At 54.8% G+C, this 21,912-nt stretch overlaps 1 protein-coding gene across 1 annotated transcript in view; it reads left to right on the top strand.

Moving 5' to 3' along the window:
• Positions 1-763: 763 nt before the first annotated feature.
• Positions 764-21,912, top strand: part of MYH9 (myosin heavy chain 9) — an 88,473-nt gene continuing 67,324 nt past the window's right edge. Inside the window, 1 exon segment of the mRNA XM_047741016.1 lies at positions 764-965. The gene's annotated coding sequence lies outside the window, so the exon portion shown is untranslated.

Genomic DNA, 21,912 nt, shown 5'->3' with positions numbered 1-21,912 from the left:
AAAGAACACCCAAGAAAACACTGGTAACAAATATCTAAAGGGAAGTGTGCGAATTAATCACGTGCAGGTGAGAATGCTTGGAAGTGCACCCAGGAACCCCTGTGAGGACAGCTCTGAAGGCTGGAAGACTGCGCCGTGCCCACTCTAAAGAGAGGGTCAGGAATTGAACTCAGGGCGCCCACACCGGATCCGGGGCTGAGTCCATGCCCGCCCCCACAGGCCATCATAATTATGTAAAATAGCACTTTTTCCATATATGGTACTTAATATCTGTTCTTCTGGTAGGATGACATGGGACCAGGAAAACAGCTCGAGGGGCGGGGTGTCAGAGCCTCGGACCTTCCCAGCCGGCTCCCGCCCTGCCTCGCCCCGCCTCGCCTCGCGCAGCTTCGGCAATGCACCAAAATCCCGGCCTCAGCCTTCTGCGAGCCTCCTCCTTCTGATTGGACTCTCTCTGTGTCAATCCTCTCCCTGGAGCCTGGCTGTTCGTCGGGCCCGCCCTACGGGGGCGGGGCTCCCGCCTAGGAAGCGCGGGGGAAGGTGGAGCGGGTGGAGGTGGGGGCGGTTGGCGAGGATGAATACCCACCCCGCTGGACACAGAGGCTCCGCCCTCCCCCTTCCCACAGGCCCCAGGTGTCTGTCCATCAAGACCGGGGACGGGCTGGAGTGGGCGAGGCGGTTCGAGGGGGCGGTGTCGTCCCTCCAGGCTCCGCCCTCGAGCCGGCGCCGGGCTGGAATAGGCGGGCGGCCGCAAGGGCGGGGCGGGAAGGCGGCGAGGAGCCGAGCTGGGTGCGGTGAGGCGCGCAGATCACCGCGGCTCCCGGGCAGGGCACGGAAGGCTGAGCGAGACTGACCTGCTGCAGCACCCGCCTCGCGTGCTCGCCCCACCCCGCCGTCGCCCGAGCGCTCGAGAAAGCCCTTTCGGGAGAAGCAGCGCCCGTTCCCCGGCGCAGATCCAGGTTCAGGTGAGCTAGCCGCACCGGCCGGTCCCGCCCCGGGCGGGGGCGGTGGCGACGGGACGCGCGGCGTCTGGGACGGGCGGCCGGACGTGTGGTTTTCGGCCTCTGCGCGGCCGACGACCGGCGCGCGGGGCGAGGGGGTGGGCGCGAACGCCGCGGGCCCGGGCACCGCATCCTTCCGGGAGCGGCCGGAGGACCCCCTGCGCGACGCTCGGGGAGGGCGCCGCTGGAGGCAGGGCCTCGGGAGCAGGCCAAGGCTTTGGGGCCGGCGCTCCCCGGAAACCCTCCGCCCCTCCCCCTGCCTGCCCGGCGCACTCCCCCGGCGGGGCACCGGGAGCCTCGACCTCCCCTTGCGGCCGGGGCACGCGCCCCGCCCTCGCCTCGCGGAGAGCCCAAGTTGGGCAAACTTTTTAACCCCTTCCGGGGAGCCGCTGACCCTAGGACCGGACCGAGCGAGCGTGAGATGGGGGGCTCGGGGGCAGCGGCTGCTTTGGAAGTTTCCAAGCTTTTTCGAAACGGAGGTAACGGGCAGGCAGGGACCGTTTGGCAGCTGTCAGGGCGTCCGCCTGAGTCAGAATCGGACTGTCCTGCTGCAGACATTGCACTCGGCTCAGTTTCCGCCCTCCGCTCCCGACTTCCTCATTCGCCCGGCTGAGATCCGCTGGGCGGAGGAGGGGGACGGGGAGGTGCGGTGGGTGCGTGGGGAACCGGGACCCGGCGGGTGCCAGGCGAGGCAGGAAGGACCCCCCCCCCCACCGCCCCCCCCCCCCCGCCCCCAGCCCCTCAGCCGTTGACTTTTGACTTCCGCTACCCGGCGGAGGAAGGCCCAGGAATGCCGGCAGCCATCTGAGCGGCCCGGGGCGCACCTGATTTCCACCGCACCTGGGGGCCGCCCCACGCGGGCCAGGGCGGGGAGCTGGGTCCTTCTCCTTTAGGATCAGACCTGCGCTATTGCATCGTCCCTGTTTGGACCGGATCGGGGTTGTTACCCTGCCTTCTCCGCTTTTCTCTGCCGGGGGAGGAGGGGGGTATCCTCACGCCATCCTGTCCTGGGGCCAGGCCCGGGGCAGGACTGCACCCCCTTATCCCTGCAGGGAGCCCAGTCTTTTATAACAACGCTGTACACACCAGGACACGGTTGCCGGCTGCCTTGAGGTGGGGGCGGGGTGAGGGCCCGGCTGCGGTCTGTGGCCCCACCCAGCTGGTGTGGGGAGAAAGGTTCCTGGGAAGTCCCAGGTCCTGGCAGGTCCCGGAGACCAGCGGCCTCTCTGTGCTGGGCGGTCAGAGGCCCAACAACTCCTCGGTTCAGTGCATCCTTTTCTAGGTTTAAGAGGATTTCAAAGTAACTGTTGAGTAACTGTTGAAGGGGAAGAGAGCCTTTGCTCCTTCCTGCAACACTGTGGCCATTTCTGACACCGCAGAGACCTGCCTGATAACCTCACCTGGTGGTTTATTTCCCTTTTGGTGAGGAAGGAGGCTGCTTTAAGGCCTGTTTAGACAATCACTCGATTAATATTAGTCAATTTATATACAAGGCTGCGAGGTGCAGAGGGAGGGTACATAGATGTGTAATTGAACAAATATTTAACTGACTGCTCTGTGCCAGGGACTCTGGCAGGTGGTGGGGGGGGGTGGGAGGTTGAGTAAGACCTGGCCCCTGCCCTCCGGCACTTAGGGAATGCTGAGACAAATCTGCAGATGACTCTAATATGAGGCGAAGATGACATGGTCCTCAGAAAGGTACGGTGAGTCATGGGGACTGTGAGAGCAAGGAGCCAGCCCACTCTGCCCAGGTCCCAGAGGCCTCTGCCCTCCAGGAGTTCCCAGTCCCCCTCCCCCACCTCACCCCTACTTGCATAACTGAGCAAGCAAGAGATTGCTTTGTGTAACTTGAGAGTCACCGTGCCCCCCACTTGGCTGCGGGTGACCCCGAAGAGCTCCGCTTTTCACACTCAGCGAGCCCCTGAGCCCCGGCAGTGCCTGTGGACAGATCCAGGTGCCTGGATTGGCAGGCTCTGTTTGGGAAGGGCAACTCGGCTCCGGAGGTGGTCTGTGGGGCTGCTTGCCTGAAGAGCACAGGAGGGTAGAGGAAAGAGAGGATCAGGGTCCCGGCTATCTGAGTTTTTACTTTTTAAAAAAATTTTTTAAACTTTTTAACCAAAGGGGTGGGAGATGGGACAACTTCCCTCTTGCAGAATGAAGGAAGCATGTTAATCACAGGCTGCCTTTTGCCTGTTCTTGCTCCAGAAAAAACAAAACGAGGATCTGTTAGCTTTTGGGAGAGAGAAAAGCACACTCAAAATGCGGCATTGTTGTGTCGCCTGCTAGGGTATTGCTGGAAACCTGGCTCTCTGTGCTTTCTTCACTTCCTCTTCTAGCTAATCCTTCAGTCAAGTACTGAAGACAGCCTTTACCAGCTTGACATCTTTATTTCAAAAGGAGGGGAGGGGTTGGCTGTTGTTTTCCTCTGAGCCTGGTCTTACCCTTCCCTTGAAGGGGGAGAAAGAAACCCAAAGCCAAGGAAAGAAAGGAAAAAAAAAATCCATGTCTTGACAGCTTCCTCCCAAGCATCATGTTCCAAAAATATTTAGAATAACAAAATCTGTGTGTCGTCTTAATTAAACAAACGTCCTAATTTGCTGAGCATAAAACAGCATCTCTGCCCGCAAGGGCAGGAAGTGCATTTTCCCTTTGTGCAGCCCCAGAGAGTCACTGCCTCTCGGCCTTAACCCTTGGTGCGGCCTTAACCCTTGGTGCGCTGAACTCCTGGGCTCAAGTCCCCTGGTGACGACAGACTGGGCTCAAGTCCCCTGGCGACGACAGAATGGAGCCCTGGTCACCCCCTGGGAAGTGGGGGGTGCTCCTGTGACTTCTAGAATGCCGTTCTTAGAGATGGGAAGTGTGGGGTGGTGAGCCTGAGAGCTAGAGTTCAAATCCTGACCCTGCCACTTAATTAGCTTTACGACCTTAGGCAAGTCATGTCACCTCCTGGAGCCACGGGGCCCTTCTCTGTCAATGGGAATGGGTACCTACCCTGAAGGGTTAGGTGTGAGAACTGAAGGAAATAAGGTGTGCGCAGGGCCTGATATACAGTGGCTGTGTCAGTTTCTAAGAAAATATGTAAATGACAGGTCTCAACTCCCTGGGTCCTCAGGTCAGGAAGCAGGGAAGGGTAGGGTAGGTGGGGTGGGTGTTCCTAGCTCCTGCTTAGTGTTCTTTCTGCTTTCTCAAAAGGTGTGTGTGTGTGTGTGTGTGTGTGTGTGTGCATGCACATGAGTGTGTACAGTGCTTGTGGACTGTGAGGCAGAGGTGGGTGGGGCAGGGGGGCACCTGCTGATGCTTTTGGACGCCCTCAGCGATGAGCTTGTGCCGAATAGCCTCCTTTCAAGGCTCTGGCCCAGGCAGAAGGTGTGCAAACTGTCTGCGGTTTTTGTTCTAAAACCTGGTTTCCTGTGATCCAGGAGGTCTAGGGTAGAGCCAGAGGGGTGACATGGAAAGAGCACAGCTCTTGAGGGTCTGGAGACCTGGCTTCTGGCTCTGGTTGGGGGAAAATCTGATTTTGATAAAAAGGGCCCTGTCATCTTACAAAGACATGATGCCAGTTTATGTGCCCACCTGTTAAACACAAGAGTGAGTACCTAGGAAACTGGAAAATTCAGTAATTTTAATTTCTCCGAGATGCCCCAGTGGTGAAGGCACGTGCTCAGGCCCTACGCGTAAGATGGGAGTATAGGTTGTAAGAAACTGTCTTTTTACACTTGATCTTAGCCAAAAGGCCGAGTAGTGATGAAACGGTCTTTTTTTTTTTTTTAAGATTGTATTTATTTATTTGACAGAGATCACAAGTAGGCAGAGAGGCAGGCAGAGAGAGGGGAAGGGAAGCAGGCTCCCTGCTGAGCAGGGAGCCCAAAGCGGGGCTCCAACCCAGGACCCTGAGATCATGACATGAGCCGAAGGAAGAGGCTTTAACCCACTCAGCCACCCAGGCGCCCCTGAAACTGTTTTAAAGGTAGTTTGGTAGTGTCCGCCAGAGCATAGTCCCTCTGACTAATTTGTAGGAATTCAACCCACAGATAAACTCAGATAATGCGAGAGGAAGTGTCCTAGGATGTTCTTTACGGCATTGTCATAAAAAAAGACAGGAAAGAAGCAAACTGCCCATCAGAAGGGTCCGATAAATCATGGCACAGCTCTCCAGTGGGGATCCTACAGTGTAGCCCTTAGAAAAATGAGGCTGAGCTGTAAGTGCTCATAGGGCATGATCTGCAAGATAGTTGCCAGTGGAAAGAAAAAAACTAGGTGCAAAGTAGTATGTCTAGTGCTCCCCTTTTTGTCAGGCATAGTATGTCGCTGGGGCTCTGCATGGAAAGAGACCAAGATGCTGGTAATTGTGGCTGCCTCGGGAAAGGGAGGAAGGCCCCGGAAGCAGGAGTGGGGTGAGCATTGCTCTTCACTACCTGGCCTTTTTAGTTTTATTACCTGTCAAGATCAGGGGGTCTTCTGGCCAGTCTTGTAGGTTTCAACGTCACGATGCATTGCTTTTGATTTTCCAGTTTCGTATTGAGTGCCTGTCGAATTGAGTGTGCAAGGAAGGAGGAAGGGTCTTAAAAACGGACTGACTCGTTCTCACAGGTGGAACATTTTGGGTCTTGTTTTCTTCCCCGTGACGTCATATTTCCAGAGTAACCCCTTAAACAAACGCCTGTTCTGATCCACTCCCTGTATTCTGGGAAATGATAGATGATTGCTTTTTCTTTGCTGTATGAGAAAAGGAAGCCCGCAGTGTATGTCTGGAAAGTATTTCAGGATACCCTTTTGCCAGGCTTCCCACAATTCCCCTGGCTCCAGATCATCCTCTGGTCTTTCCTGGGGAGCCCGCTCCGACCCTAGGGCTAAACCAGACCTTCATTCACTTAGATTCTCTTTTTGAAACTCGGGGTCCCTGCAACCACTAGCGTGCCCCTTCCCCCTCTGTCCCCAGTTGTCCCTCAGGCTTCTGGCCTGTGGTTTTTAATGTGTATTAATAACAGTGGAAAAGCCCAAATTCTTGAGAAAATGTGATCAAAAGGGTGTTTTGCGTTGGAGGGCCCCGGTTGCCTTCTCAAGAAAGACCGTCTTAGCCTTGGATGCTGTGAGGACTGGAGAAGCCGCCAGCTCTGCTCACTACCAGAGTTGGCTTTTTTATTGTGGCGAAGCCAGAAGAAGACCCTGTCAGGGTCTCGGACAGGTCTGCGTCCCTGCCAGGCAGCCTCTGGGCCTCCTGGAGGAATGGCATGAGTCACACAGTACACAAAATGAGCCTGGGGCTAAAATGGGCCTGCCACCACATGGGCAGATGGCTTGAAGGCTGGATGCTGGCTGGTGTCCTTTCCCCTGTCCCCACCTCCCCACCTCATGCTGTGAACACTCCAAATATTTGGGAAGCAGGATGGGGGGAGCTGCCCTCCTGCTCCTGATGTGTGTCTCTCTAAAAAGTAACTGAGACGGGCTTCCGTTGACCACTCTCTGGGGACCCACTCTGCCCTCTAGTTTCTTAAGCCTGAGGTGATTCAGCACCCAGAAGGGGACACAGCCCCTGGCCCCCCGCAGGTGGACCCAAAAGAGGCTCTTGGATCGCCTTTGGCTGAGGGCGAGGCCTTCCTGGGAGTGTCTCTGGGCCTGACTGCAGCTCTCTGGCGGTGCTGCGGCCTTCATCTCCAGCTTCTCCACGGGGCTCCCTCCCACTGTGGCTGGAGGGAGCCTTGCCAGGCCTTCCGGAAAGTGGCCACCGAAGGGTGTGGCTTCCTGCTGGGGCAGGTTGGGCCCAGACCTATGGAGGGTGAAGTGGAAGGTGCAGCCTATCTTCCCCCCCTTGCATGGCTTCCTCCGGGCCTCTCAGAGGTTCTAGGTCCTTATGGTCCTTATAGTCTGTCCCACCCAGAGGAGAAAGGGGGCTTCTTGGAGGGCGTTTCCTTCACCTCCCCACAGACATTCCCTTTCTGGGACCTTTGCATCTTCGAGATTTCCCTTTCATGTGGCATGAAAAAAAGAAGAATGAACAACAGAAAAGAAAAAAAAAAAAACCCTCTACCAAATTTATTTAGAATTCTAGAACGCGTGAGCTGGAGGGGCTCTTAGGGATGATTTCACACACACACCCCCCAATTTGAGAAGGAGCTATTTGCCCAAAGCTCAGCCTGTGAGTTGGTAGAAAGCTTGGGCTCCTGGTTTCACTCAGCGCCAGAGCCTTGCCTCTCAGAATCACGTGGCCTCCTTTAAAAGTGTTTTTTTAAAGTGTTATCTTCCCTTTCTTGGCCTTTATGCACTGTTTAGCCGAGCAACACATACTTAGCTCCTTTAATCTTTCCTCAAGAGTCTACTCTCCACACCCTTCGTCTTTTTCTTTTTGGGGGGAGAGGCGCTCCGGTTAAGAAATTGGGTGGGAAGTGTTCTCGGTTTCTCTGAACTTCTTCCAGTTGGACAGGGCCCCTTCAGCTGAAAGTTCCCACAGCTCAAAAATCAATATTTCACATGGGGTAGCGCCAGGCAGCCGGGTGGGCCGCTCAGAGGGCCACACTGGCTTTCCAGTGTCCGTCAGCTGGTGCTCATTTCTAGCAATTTTAAGTCATGTAAGGACTGAGGGGATTGATTTCTTGTATTTTCCATACGAAACCCCAGTGGAGGGAGCAAAACAAGGGCTTTGGGGTCAGGCGGAGCTTCGACCAGCCTTTTGCCTTTTGCCTTTTCTCCAGCTGCTCGACCTCTGCCTCAGTTTACCCGCCAGCGACAGGGAGGTGTCTGGTTTTTCCAGGGCTTATAATTGACATGTAAAGATACAGAAAGCGGTCTGGTTCTTTCCTCCCCCTCCTCCCTCCTTTTTCATGTTCTCATCAATATCATCTGTCCTTGGGTGGTGGGCAGGAGGAAATGTGTGGTCAAGTTTTAAAGATTTTAAATGCGTCCAACGAGTCTGTCCCTGATAACAAGAGTGTGGGTTTGAGGATGGCTGAGGAACCTGCCAGAAGGTCTGTCTCCTGGGTCGGAGGCTGAGTTGTCAGTCTCAGCCCTCGCATCCTTCTTAGCACACAGTACAGCTTACCTTGTAGCACTGATCTGAGCCGTGTTAGTGAAGCTTTTTTTTTTTTTTTTTTTTTTTAAAAAGGCCGTTACACAGCCGTAGAGGCTCCTTTATTTGGAGCTGCCTGTGTTCAAAAGCCGCCGCATTTCCTGTGTTTTGCATGAAGTCACTGGGCTGGAGAGGGAGCTTCCTGTCTGATAAACATAAAGACATGCACTGGAACTGGTTTGGGGGACTCGGTCCCATTGGTCTGGGATGGGCAAAGATGCTAGAACCCGCTGGTCTGAGGACGTGGAGGTCAGAGGTCCTGGGGGGGTCAGAGGTGGGGTCTGTCCTCAAGTCTAGATCCTTAGGTTCTGCCCCCGGGGCCTGGTGCAGAGGTGGCTCCTCGTCATGAGGGCTGGGGCTCACTGCTCTTCTGTAAGCCTGGGGACGAGGGGGCCCGGACAACCAGAGCTTTCGAATGCTATTTGCTCATCTTTTCACTTGACAAAGCGCACATGCCAGGCACTTGTCTGGAAATCTCGGGGAAGAAAAGTGGTGGCAGGGAGTCATTTTAAAGTTTTTGTCTTTTTTTTTTTTTAAAGTAGGTCCACACCTAGCATGGAGCCCAACATGGGGCCTTGAACTTAACCACCCTGAGATCCAGATCTGAGCTGAGATGAAGAGTCAGACATTTAACTGACTGAGCCACCCAGGGGCCCCCTTTAATATTTAAGACCAGCTATTGGGATAAGGGTATTGACCCCAAATTTCTTTGGTGAATCTCAGTCATCAAAAGACTCCTTGGGCTGCTGCTGTGTGGCCTTCACCATGCTGGGCTTGGTGGGGCTTTGGTAGGGCCCATCTCCGGCCTCAGGAATCTTCCCCTGTGACAGGAAGTTGGAGGGGAGGAGGGAGGGACAGACCACTCATCCCAGGAGGTAGGCCCCTGCAACCCTCTGCGACTGGGGATTTCTCAGCGATTTCTCAGGGTCTTGAGCTGGCCTCCCAGAGGCTAGAATTGCCTGGGCGAGGGAGGCGGGAAGATGGAGAAGGTGGGGGCCAAGGAAGGAAGGAAGAGGCTCTGTTGGGAGGGCGTTGGCCTTGGAATCAGGTCTGGGTTGAAGTCCCAACTGTGCTAATGAGAGTAAGAGTACCAGTAGTTCCATTTTGTTGAGCACGTGGTGCATTCTAGGCACACTGCTGGTGCTTTTACATGGATTATCTCATGTTAAGTCTTACCTCCTCATGAGGTAGGAAATTACCCCCATTTTACAGATGAGAAGACTGAGCAGGTGTTCACAACCCAACTCTCTGATTCCAGACGCCCCCATGTGACTGTGTAGATGCCCTTCACTCCTGAACTTGTGTTTCCTCACTTGGTGGTGATAAGTGTTGGTCTGGTCCCCAAGGCCTCCTCTTGCACTAATGGCCAAGAATTAATGTAGGGAACAGAGCTTCGAGCTGCTGCAGAGTGGGGCCTCCATCCTGTTGTGCGGATGGCTACCCTAACGTTGCATTGGCTGCTGACATCACCGTTAACCTCATCCGGCCATTCTTCAGATGCCTGTGGTTGGTCCTGAGGGAGGGCAGGTGATAGACCATCCTGGCCACTGTGCCCGCCTGCTCGTAGCGGGGCCGTGGCTGGTCTTCACTGGAGAGGAAGTGAGGGCCAGAGGTGCCAAGGAGTCTTGTCCACGGGGAGGCGGGGGAAATAGCTCCCTGGCCCTAAAGAGAGACCTCTCTGTGACTGGGTAGGAGGCAGCAGGGGGATGATGGGCAGAGGCGGTCTCAGAAATGTCCAGAAACCACGGGCAGGCCACTTGGGCTCTGCTGTGGCTCCTTGGGCCCAGGGAAGTCACCGGATCGTAGCAACAAGTTGCAACAGTTTAGTTTTATTGTGAAGAGAAAGTTTCAGAATCCTAGTGGCAGCTTTGGGGCAGATAGATGTTTATAATGGTAAGGGAGTTCTTTGCGGGGCATGAGGGGAGAAGATGGGTGGTCAGGGGGTCCAAAGACTGGACTAGAAACAGGTCTAGAGACTGTCTTTGCTCTGGTATTTTCTTTCGCTCCAGATGAGTGGCTAGCTTGCAGGTGTCCTTGCCTGTTCAGCCCTGTGCTGTCCCTGTCTTTCAGCTTCTGGCTCAAGGGAGCCTTCCCTGGATGACACCCTTTTCCTAGAGAGCTGGAGAGCAGCCCTTATTGGTTCAGAAAGGAGCCACAGGCTTGTACCCCTGCCCCTCCCCCCCGAGGAATGAGTGGACACTTCTGGCCCTGCTAGTGTGGCTCAGTCCATCGCCCTGAGTCCCCTCTGCAGCCTGCGGAGCGATCTGGGTCAGTACTGGGCTGCTCGCGCCTGACGTTGGGTGAGGAGAGTTTCTGTCCCCGTTCTCAGCGCCACCAGTTGAACACACACTCAGAAAACCCAAAACCAAACCCGACCCAAACCAGTGCCTTATCCTAACCGTACACTCGTTTTACAGATTGACTGAAAATCAGTGGTAAGAATTTGACACACGCTGGATTTCAGCACTTAGTAGATTCCCTACTTTCCGTGTAGTTTGCACTACTGTTTGGTGCTGGTTGTGAGCTAGAGATTATCTTGGAATTTCTACTGTCTGCAGTGAGATGACAGCTCCTGTGTTGGGGGGGATGGTGGCTATGCGGACTAGGGAGTTAGAGAAAGCAGAGGGAGTGGGCGGGCTGTGGGCAAGGGAGTGGGTGACTCTCAAAGCAGCAGCTGGGTTATTTTTCACTCAGTTTATTTGTTCATTAAATATGTCTAAATGCTGGGGGTGTGCTGGAGACTGCTTTGGTGCGGGGCACGTGTCTGCATGGAGCCAGAGTCTGTGGTTTGTATTCCGGGAGGGGCGGGGGGTGAACCAGACAGCAGCCAGGCAGGCAAGTCACAGTCAGGCAAGGGCGTGCTCAGAGTCCCCGAGGCTGGCTTGGACAAGAGGACTCTCCGTCTCCCAGTCCCGGAGGCTGGGGGGCTGAGAGTCCACGAGCGAGGCCTCTCTCTGTTTACAGAAGGCTGCCTTCTGCGCGTGCGCAGCCCCCGTGGCTCCTGTCCTCCCCCGCTTCCGGGGATGCTGGGCAGATTGGGGAGCCCACCCGAATGCCCTCGTTTTACCTTCATCAACTCTTTAAAGGCCCATGGCCCAAACAGTCCCATTTGAGGTCCTGGGGTGTTACAGCCTCCACAGGTGAATCTGGGGAGGTGTGGGGCGCAGTCCGTACTGGGAGAAGGGAGTGGGCGTGTGTATCCGCAGCGCGCTCTCCCACAATCCAGGGCCCCTGGTTCTGTTCTTCCAGGTGCGAGGGACTTTCTGTGATTTCCCCAGGTTTTTATTTCATTGCTTCGAGCTGCAGTTTCCTCCTCCGTAAAGTGGCTAATAAAACCCATGTCAGTATCCTGAGTCGCTAAGGTGGGAAGGCTCTCAGCCTTTCACGAACTCCACTCATGGTGGCTCCCAGTACGTGTCAGTCCCCATGCCCTCTCCTGTCCCCTCACCTGCCCCTCATTCACCAGAGCATCTTTTCCTCCATCCTGCTTTCTCCTCTCTGCTGCCCAGTGCGCTGTGATCAGGTGCGGGGTAATGGGGCTTGTGGAGGGGACGGAGTTGTTCTTCCCGGCTTTCTGCGCCTTCCCCCCGGGGTGATCTCATGCCTTACCCAGGCCTTGTTGACCAGCCATTGTTCCCGGAGGTGGCTTCCCTCTGATGAGCCGCAGACACTGTTCTCGCATGAGGGATGATGGGTAACATTTTATAGAATGCTGGTGTAGGAATTGAAACATAAAATCCTAGTTGCAGCCAGACAATGCTTTCCTGGCCGTGTCAGCACCGCCCTGGACCGGGGGGCTTGTTGGCACTCGTCCGTGCTGGTCTGCTTTTGGGTCTTGCTTCCCTGTTGTTCCTGGGACCCTCGCCTGTGGTCGGCACTTAATGTGTGCTTGAGAAACAGGTGAGTATATTCTCCCAAGTGTGCTGGCTTAGCGTCTGCGCCAGCACTTGGCTGCGTGTGACCTTGGGGAGAAAGCTTTATTGCTTTGGTTCTGAGTCTCAACCACTGGGATGTGTATATGTCTCGTACTTACTACGTACTCGTACGTAATAGGCAGCAGGCTCTGGAACTGGACCCTTTGTCCTGATCCTGATTCTCTCACCTGCCGGCTCTTTGACCTTGGTAAGCCTTACACCCTTTCTGCACTTGTTTTCCTTGTGTGTGGGATGAGGAAAATGAGAGTCCCCATAGAGGATTTTGATGTTCATTAAAGTTTGGCTCTATTGTTTATGTGCTTGATTTCATACACAAATTAAAAAAAAAAAATTTTTAAGCAAGCTCTGCGATGGATGTGGGGCTTGAACTCACAGCCCTGAGATCAAGAGTCACATGCTCCACCTACGGAGCCAGCCAGGCGTCCCTGTTCTTAACACTATTTGTCTAGCACGGACAACAGTCTGTTATAAATATATCTATTTTTATCCATTTTAAGAAACCTATTCCTATCAAATTTTTCTGTCACTATAGTTTGAAGTCAGGCTCAGGTTGTTGCAATGAAAGCCTCCCAATCCCATGAAGGGGGGGGCAGTATTAATGTTCCCACTTTATAGTTGGGAAAACTGAGACTCAAAGAACCTAAGTACCTCCCCAGGTAGTGAGGGAGAGCTCACATCCTCTCCTGCTCCTGGATGTCCATATCCGCTTTCATTGCCTCCCCTGCCTTCTCACCCAATGAATGCATTCAGTGTGGGCTGGGGGGGGGGTGATGTTTGTGAAGTTGGGGGTTTGTAGGTCAGGCTTTTGTATACAGCCTTAAATCAGTGAGGCCCAGCCTTAAAGCAGTGAGGCCCGGTGTTTCCTTGCTGGCTTATGGGGCCAGGTGTAAAGTGCAGCCTTCCGTGTCCCTCTGAGGCATGTCAGTGGGGGGCAGGTGGGTTTTTGTGGCCAGGTGTGTGAGGTATGGTCAGTCTGGTTCCTATGGGAAACTAGCTTTTCTCCCTCTACTTCCCAGTGCCACCTCCTCTGAGCCTCCTGCCCCCCCCCCCCCCCCACAGCACCCTGCTCTCGACTGCCTTCTGCCGGAGCCCAGCCTGCCGCCCTCTGTTTCCTGCCTTTGGCAGGCTGAGGAAGAGGTGGCTGGCTGTGTCGCGCCAAGTGCTCGTGAAAAATGCCTCATTATGGGATTAATTACTGGCCGCTGGGCTCTGCGGCATTTACAGGACCCCGTAAGTGTTGGGACTTCTCACCTCCAACCAGACTCCTTCCTCCAAACCAGCTGGAGTTCGTTCTGCTGACTTTTTGGCTAGCCCTTTGAGCCTCGTGTCGGAGAAGGAATGGACAGGGGCCTCTGAGGGTGAGACCGAGGATCTGGCAGCGACCCTCCCTGCCACCTAATAGCTGTGTGCACTGGAGCCCCGTTGTCAAAGTGAGACCACTTCCAGGCTGCAAAGCCCCTTATGTGCGGACAGTTGCAGTATCACACCGGTGTACTCGAGAGGCTGGGAAAGGTTGGCCCTCTACCCCTTTAAAACAAGTCACAGGCTCTAATTATCCTTAGGTTGAAATAGTGGAGGCCACTCCCCCTCCCCCCTTTCTGGCTTTCAGACAAGAATCTGAAGAATGTGATACTGAGTGTGGACCTGAGCAAAGATCAGGGGCAAGATTCCGGGGGCTTTACCAGGCAGCCTTTGTGCTCCTGGACCTGGGACATTCCGAATTGGCTGTGGTTGGAAGTCTCTGACAACGACAGGCGCTTTAAATTCCAGGCTCTTCAGTGGGTTCCGAAGGGGACAGCTGGGAGGGGTTGGTGGAGGGGGGGAGTCAGGTTAAAAAGGAGTTTGCCAGGGAAACAGCGGCTGCCCCAGGGGCTGGGTACCAGCCAGGAGGACCGCTTCTGTCGCAGGTGACTGGGCAGGTGGCTGTGGGTCGCCTCAGACTCCTTCCCTTTCCTGATGATTGCTCTCGGGGCAAACCTCTGGGGCTCACTTCCTCAGTACCTGCTGAGCGGGCCGGGAGGCGGAGCTCCAGGGCACACACACACCGACTGCACTAGTGTGTGCCCCGGAGCCAGTCCTTCAGATGCTCTGGGCTTCAGTTTTCTCTTCTACTGCCCACGGTCGCTGTCTGGTCCGAAGAAGCAAGTGCTGGTGGTTACTTGTCAGCACCGCCTGGGGTGTGGGCCACATGATGCCTATTTTGCAGATGAAGGAAGGGAGGTTGGTGGTGTTCAGATGACGTCCCCAGACATTCCCTCAGCCTGTGAGTAGAGACTGTGGTGGTCAGCCCCAGGTGGCCTGACTCCACGAGTGTCACCTTCTGCCCCAATCCCACATCCCTGGGCTGCACACTCACGGGTCTGTGTGCGTGCCCATGACTGGGTGTGTCCAGGTTTGTGTGTGTGCACATGCCTGTGGCGTGGGTTCGTTCCCAGTCCGGCAGGTGTGTGGGATGGAGGCTGCCGCTCTTCCCTTCTTTTTTTTTTTTTTTTTTTTTTTTAAAGATTTTATTTATTTATTTGACAGAGATGACAGGTAGGGAGAGAGGAGGAAGCAGGCCCCCTGCCAAGCAGAGAGCCCGATTCGGGGCTCGATCCCAGGATCCTGGAATCACGACCCGAGCTGAAGGCAGAGGCTCAACCCGCTGAACCACCCAGGTGCCCCGCTCTTCCCTTCTTGAGCGCAGCTCAGCCTTGGCCCCTTTGGAAGCCAGCCCGAGGCTGCGGCTGGGGCAAAGGAGCAGTCCTTGGCGGGTGGTAAAATAAGGACCCGCCAGGTTCTTGGTGAAGGACGCGGCGAGGTCATCCCCACAGCTGGGCTTCCTGCTCAAGAACAGCTGGGTGGGCCCGCCTTGCAGACGTGGGTGCTATCACAGCCTTCTCTAGGAATTCATTAGTTTTCTCCAGGAATTGACTTTTTCTGTAAAGTGGGAGATAGGCGTGTTTTTATCTTAAATCTGTGACTAGTATTTGGGTGATTTTCCCCAGGGAGGCCAAAGGCCCTGGGGTGCTGCTTGTCGCCCCTGGTTTCTCTGGAGAGCTTGGCTCCATCCTCCAGGCAGCCTGCGTGCCCGGGGTTGGCACCTGCTAGCCCGCTTGAGAATTGTCCCGAGCGATGGAGATGTAGGGAGGAGAGGCTGTTTGCTGATCATTTGGGAGGTCTTGGTCGCGGGTGATCCCAAGCAGCTCAGGGGAAACGGCCGCCTGCCCCCTCCATCCCGAGTCCCGCACTTGCCACAGCAACTTTCACTGTTGGCTTGTCTTACTGCAGAGTTTGCCTTTTGCCCCCTCCGACCTCTTTTGTGAGATTCTGATTACCCCTCTGGAGGGTAATGAAGAAAGAAATTCCTCTCAAGTCTTTGTTCATGTTGCCTTGCTGGAGAAGGAGGCCACTCTGGTGTCCTTTTGTCTTTGAAATTGTAACTGGGGAGCTTCTGGAAGGCCACGGACTGCCCGTGAGCATCTCGGTGAGTTCCGTGAGGTGGTGTGCGGAGGGTTCACTGCCTCCCATCGATTCTCAAAGGGGTCCCTACTGGATGAAAGTGTTCACAACCACTGATCCAGAGAGAACTTTAGGTTTCCTGCTTCTAGACCGTGTGCATGTACACGTGTGTGTGTTAACAGATGGCATCAGCAGGCTGTTAGCAGGCATGAAGGTCTGTTCATTACAGGGTTAGGTTATGCCTCCCCAGGGATATAAGTACTCGGAGAGCAGCCTCTCTGAGCTCATCCCTGTAGGATAGTGATCTTCCTTGCATTAAGCTGTTAATATCATGTCATTTCTGGGCGTCTCTTGAGTTTAGGGCTGGGGCTTGGAGGGGTGATGTTCTGATTGTAGCAGATCGGATCTGCTGGGATTCTGCATACCGACGGAGTGCTGTCCTTGGCTCCAGGTCCTCAAAGGATATTTCCTGAATGTCCATATCCATGCCATTTGCTCCACCTCTCCGAGCCTCTGAGTATGTATTTGAAGGGGAGGGTGGGGAAAAGGAATAGGGCAGGACCACAGGCTGCGCACTGGGCTTTGCTGAGGTTGTCAGGATCTGGTGATGGAGCAGTGGTCCTTGAACACAGCCAGTGCATGGCAGGTGACTGCTGTCCTACCTGCTGGAGGTTTGACCCCCCCCCCCCCAAGAGCCTTGCTTTGGCTTTGGGATAGAGCTACTTCTTTTTTAAGAAGTAGCTTTTGACAGAGATCACAAGTAGGCAGAGAGACAGGCAGAGAGAGGAAGGGAAGCAAGCTCCCCGCTGAGCAGGGAGCCTGATGCGGAGCTCCATCCCAGGACCCGGAGATCATGACCCGAGCGGAAGGCAGAGGCTTAACCCACTGAGCCACCCAGGTGCCCCTCGAGCTGCTTCTTGACCTGACTTGTGGGCTTGGGTGACTCACTGGACCATTCCGAGCCTCATGTGCCCAGTGACAGCCGAGTCAGATTGGTATTTTTTCAGACCATCAGCTGAAACCTCATTGGTGGGTCATGAAGTTACTTTCATAGGTGGCACCCAGTGTTTTTAGACACCGAACAAAGTAGATTCCAGTGGAAAATACCAAGGTGAGTGGCAAGTATATATCATTTTGTGGAGCTTTCGTTTGACCTGTTTGTGTGTGTATGGGGGATTAAAAGCCCTTAAATTAAAATAAAATTTTTTTTTTTTGCTGTGGGTTGAAATTAAAAAACAAAAAAAAAAAAGAACAACAAAAAAAAACTGTTGGCGCTCCAGAATGAGATGCTCAGGGGGCCTCTTTCAGCCCCGACTTTGTGTGGTTCCCGCCTACAGGTCTGAGCCAAACCCAGTCTCCTCCTCCACTCCAGCTGAGCCTGTAAATGGAGTCCCTTGCAAGATCAAACTCTTTAAAGTTCTTTACAAAATTCTGGGAAATGAGCTGCATTCCTGGGGTGGAATAAATCATGTCTAGTTAGGCTAGGCAGGATGTGACTTCAAACCCCCCGAAGTGGGCTGTGTGAGGGCAGTGCGAGTGACTGACTCATTATGAGCTCAGCCACGACACAGACTTCTTGAGAGAAGAGGCAAAGATTGTTGGGGGGGCGGGGGCTGGGCCTGGGCCTGTAGGCCCGGGGCGCCACCAAGCACCGCTCCTCCGCTCGCCTATTGTGATCCTCACAATAGTTCTGTGAGTGGAGCAGTGCTCTGACCACATTGCAGAGCTGGGACTGTCAGCTAGATCTGGGGGGGTGGGGAGGGCTGCACCCCCCCAGGCTTTCCAGTACTCACAGCTGTCCTGGGGGGAGCTGGTAGCACCTCCCTTTTATAAAGCGAGAAATTAAGGCCCAGGGGGAGGAGGCCCAGGCAGCCCAGCTGAATTTGTTCTGTTAACTGATAGGTCTGGGGTGGTTCTAGGGTGTGTCTGGCTGCCTCCTGAGTCGGATTCCTTCTAAGACGCCTTCTGGGAAGGTCATGAATAAGTTAACACTGTTTGGAAGGGCTGTCTCCTTTCAGTGATGAAGCTCATTATCGGAGTTGACTTAAATGACTGCCTGATCGATTCAGGAAGATTGACCCCCGGCCAGTCCAGTCGTGTGTCTCTTAGAAACAAACGAACATCAGATATAGCTGGAAGGGGCACTGGTGACAAGAGGACACTGACATAGTCCTGGAGGCCACCTCTTCCGAGCCTCTCCTTCCTTTGCCTGCTCGGAGTGGGGCGGGGGTGGGGGACGACAGACCACAGCAGAATCACTTCTGTTTGGGTGATCAGGTGCAGGATTATTGGTCTTCACGTCAGGCAATCTGCGAATGGCTGGCAGAGAGTCTGTGGTGTTTGACCTCTGGACTTCCGACCTTTAGGGAGGCTGGAACCTTCCCCAGGTTATTCAGCGCCTGGGACCCATCCCAGGCCTTAGAGTTCTCAGCCCCGCAGGGATAGGGTTGGGATGGCTGTTGGTGGTAGTGGCTATACTCCTCAGAGTTTGTTGTAGGGGTGTGTGTGTGTGTGTGTGTATGTATGTATGTGTTGTATTATTTAAACATCACTCAGAGTAACAAGCTGGTGTTGGCCTGGGTCTGGGTGCAGGGGTCTTCAGAGATTGCCCCTAGTTTCTCATGTGGGGTTGCCTTTCCCTGCCATCCCAATGTGGACTCAGGAAACCCAGCGCCCTGCACTTTCCCACTGAGACGGCGGCCGTATAATTAGATCTTCTCAGTATGGTTATTTTTCTGCGTTGGGTTTCAGCAAACTGTGCTCACATGCTTGAGGAGAGAAAAACCGTCCCATCAGCAGAACCAGAGGGAAGGAGTAATTCTGCTGCAGGCGACTGAAGGGTTCAAGTTGCCCCTCATGTGCGCATGCGCCGGCTCTGGCGAATCCTAGTGATGCCCTCAGCGGGAGGGCCGGGTCTGCGGGTCCAGTGCACACCCATTTCCTAATGGGAAGGCGGCCAAGCGGCTGTGTCAACCTTGTTACACCTGGGGGCGGGTCTGGGGCTCAGAATCCTGGCTGTGTGGGAGGGGCCACCGCCTCATATCTGGAGCCTTGGGCTTCTCTTTGCAGTCCCCTTGGTGTGGTGGCTGAGTGCTCGTCATGGAGAAGGTGAGGCCCACGTGTGATCTCACTGCGCAGATACTGAACCAGTTACGCGCAAAGTCAGGGTCCGGTGTTGGATGACTGCAGATCCAGCTGGGGGCCTCGCCCCCCGCCTCTAACCATGGAGTGAAAACTGTGTGCTCCCCGCCTCCCAGCACTGGACAGGAGGGCTTGGGAGGGTTACCTTTGGAATTGGTTGTTCTCTTAGCGCAGCTCCAGAAGACACAACGAGAGGCACTGATGGAGGACCCTCTCTGTGGACCCTGGGCTCAGTCAGCTCCTGCCTACAGGGTCTGGGGGGTGGAGGGGACAGTCCCTGCCTTCAGGGAGTCTGATGGCTGATGGGATGACAGGGAAAGGAAGCAGTGGTTCTGGTACAAGTCAGATTATGCTGGAATCGGTCTGGGAAGGGGAGGAAGCTAGATGAAGATCTACTGGGGTATTAGGATAGGCTGCCCAGATGATGGGGAGAGTTGGCCGAGGAGCAGAGGCTCTCCCCTGGGGAGCTGGGTCTAGAATGGAGAGTGGCGGGAGGCAGGAGAGGTGGGGCTGGAAGCACAGTTGGGACGCATTGGGTGCAGGAGTTGCTGGGTTTTAAAGGCCGTGATAGGGGGTGCCTGGGTGCTCAGTGGGTTAAGGCCTCTGCCTTGCGCTCAGCATTGGGCTCTCTGCTCAGCGGGGATCCTGCTTCCTCCTCTCTCTCTCTCTGCCTGCTTCTCTGCTTGCTTGTGATCTCGCTGTCAAATAAATAAATAAAATCTTAAAAAAAAAAAAAATAAAGGCCATGGGAGTCTTTCTCTCCAGGCAGGATGGACACGCTCCATGGCAGAACTTGAATGGAACGATGGGTCTGGCTTCAAGCTCTGCTTTCTGCCCTGATTGGTTGACTGAGTCATTGGTTAAGAATGTATCTTGTGGCCCAGCAGACAGGGATGGTATCTTCGAGGAGGAGATCCATTCAGGCACTTCAGTCTGGGTGACTGTATGATGCCTGAGCCCTACGCTGGAGATGGCAGGTCACTTCTTACTTGGGAGGAAATGGCTGCGGTGTGCATTTACTCCTGCTTCTCCCTGAGCTGGGCTGTGTGCGCTAGTAGATCCGGGGCTGCCGCCTGGTGCCTTCCCTTGTCCCTTTCTGTTTAACCACTTTCTCCCTGGCCCTGTCCTGGGACTCTGCCCTCTCTTAGATTGCAAGCTGGCTCCTGGCTCCTCTGGGCTGCTTTGCAGCTGCTCACTTCTCCTGTCCACTCCGAGGCAGAGGTCAGAGAGGGTGATCTCTTTAAAATTCAGATCCGATGATGTCACCCACCCCCACCCCCGGGTGGCTTCCCCTTGTCCCTCCACTAAAATCCACATTCTTCAGCATGGTTGATAAGATCCTGGGTGAACCGCTGAGTTCATCCCCTCCAGCCTCCAGCCTCTCCTCTGCTAGGGCTACTCCCCCCTCCCCGCCTCACCCACCTTCCATTCTTACCCACGGAGGAGGAGGGAATCTGTGCACAAGGTTCTGGTGTCTTATTGTTTTTAATTAATTTATCTTAGAGAGGGAGAGAAAGAGTGAGTGCATGTGCGCGTGGGGAGTGGGAGGGGCAGAGGGAGAGAGACTCCTGAGCGGGACGGGACATGGGGCGCCATCCCAGGACATGTTGTCATGACCTGAGCTGAAACCAAGAGTCAGCTGCTCAACTGACCGAGCCACCAGGCGCCCTTCTGGTGTCCTCTTTGATGGTCTGGTTTTCATGGGTGTAGAGCAAAGGCAGAGTGACCCCAGGCCCTGCCTTCTGTAGTCAGGCACACATGAGCCCTTCTCAGTGTTCCCCAGGCCTGGAGGAGTCCTCTGCAGCCTCTCCCTGTGGCCTCTGTGGAAGGAAGGGCAGAAAGTGTGGGTTCTGGGGCTCTGGTGCTAAATTCCTCTCTGGTCTGTCTCTGGTCTGGTGTTCTTATCTGCTGAGCATCAACACAGGCTTGGGTTGGAATACTGCTAGCGGCAACAAGTCCCAGCTTCTTCTGTAAGCAAACAGCATTCCTGAGGTGGGAGGAAGGGGGCCCATCCTCCAGTCCTCGTTGGCTTCTGCCTCCTGGGCTCTGGACCCGGGAGTACCCTCCCTTCCCCCTCTCCCCCCTCCTCCTGCCCCACCTCTGCATCCTGTGAGAATGAATGCCTTAGGGTGGGCTGCTTCTGTAAGTTTGGCCCTGGGTAGGGGGCACAGAGTACCGGTTCCCCCCCAGAGATGCTTGTTCTAGCCCCGGTGTATCTGTAGGGCAAGTTCTGTGGCCCGTTATCTTGTTGGAGCCTGAGAGCCTGACTTAAATCCCGCTCTTCTGCCCAAGGCCTCATGCACACCCTGCCAGGCCAGCATTGAGGAAGCGTTTTCCTGCAGGCTGGCCTGGGGTGCTTTGCCTGATTGGACAGACTTTAGCGGGCTTCCTTGTCTGCAGGCTCCTTGGAGCATTTCCTGTGCGGGAGGGCCACGGGGAGGCAGGTGTCCAACCTCCTGTGGCCGTGAAACCCTCTTCGTGCTGAATTACTGGCGTACTGTGCCGTGGTGTTAGCTGTGGACCCGTGTATCCTGGAGAAAGAGTCGCCAAACTCCTGGAAACTTTCCAGAGGCCTTTGGTGTCCTTCTAGAGAAGGATTAGGGTTAATTAGGAGGATGAGACCTAGAAGTTCTTACTCCGTGTCCAAGTCTTCCCTGGCTGTTTGAGTTACAGCTCCTCTGACACAGATTTTCCCCTCACGGTGAAGCTGGGAAGGTGCGGTGTGAACAGCTTCAAGGTTACTGGAATTGAGTGGGGGAGTCTGTGGGACTCCATCCAAGTTTACACCCATTCCATTCGAGTACAGTGCATTACAGACTTCCCTTGGGATTTGCAGAATTGGTGCACTGCATTGCAGTGGTTTTTCTCAAGTTCCTTCTGTCTGTTCGAAGTTGGTCCAAAGATGGATGTCTGCCGTGCTTGCTAGATGTGGCCCGAGGGCTCCGGGAGAGGCAGGGAAAGCTGCCCCTGAAGGCTTCGCACGGCTCCCGACCAGGGCAGAGGCCACACCACACCAGCCAAGGGCCTCTCTGGTGTGTCTGGTGGTAGATTGTGGGTGCCTCCCCCGTGATTAGTCAGGAGGGGCTAGAAGGTTCCAGAAAACGGAAATGGTTTTATTTAACCTTACAGAAAGCTTCTTGGGGACCAATAAATTATCTTCACTCCTGTTTCTCTCTGTGGATTGAAAGTCACCCCCCACCCCCCCACCAGTGCTTTCTTTCCCCCCTTGTTTTAGGGCTATAAGAACTAGCCCATAAATTACTTGGGCTTTGTCACAGTCGAGTGGCTGTGAGTGGCTGTGAGATGGCAGGCTGTGAGCCTTGCGCTTGCT

Source organism: Lutra lutra, chromosome 8 (genome assembly GCF_902655055.1).
Source record: "Lutra lutra chromosome 8, mLutLut1.2, whole genome shotgun sequence".
NCBI lineage: Eukaryota > Metazoa > Chordata > Mammalia > Carnivora > Mustelidae > Lutra > Lutra lutra.
Note: the sequence above shows the minus strand (reverse complement) of the source record. Positions and strands in the feature narration are given on the sequence as shown.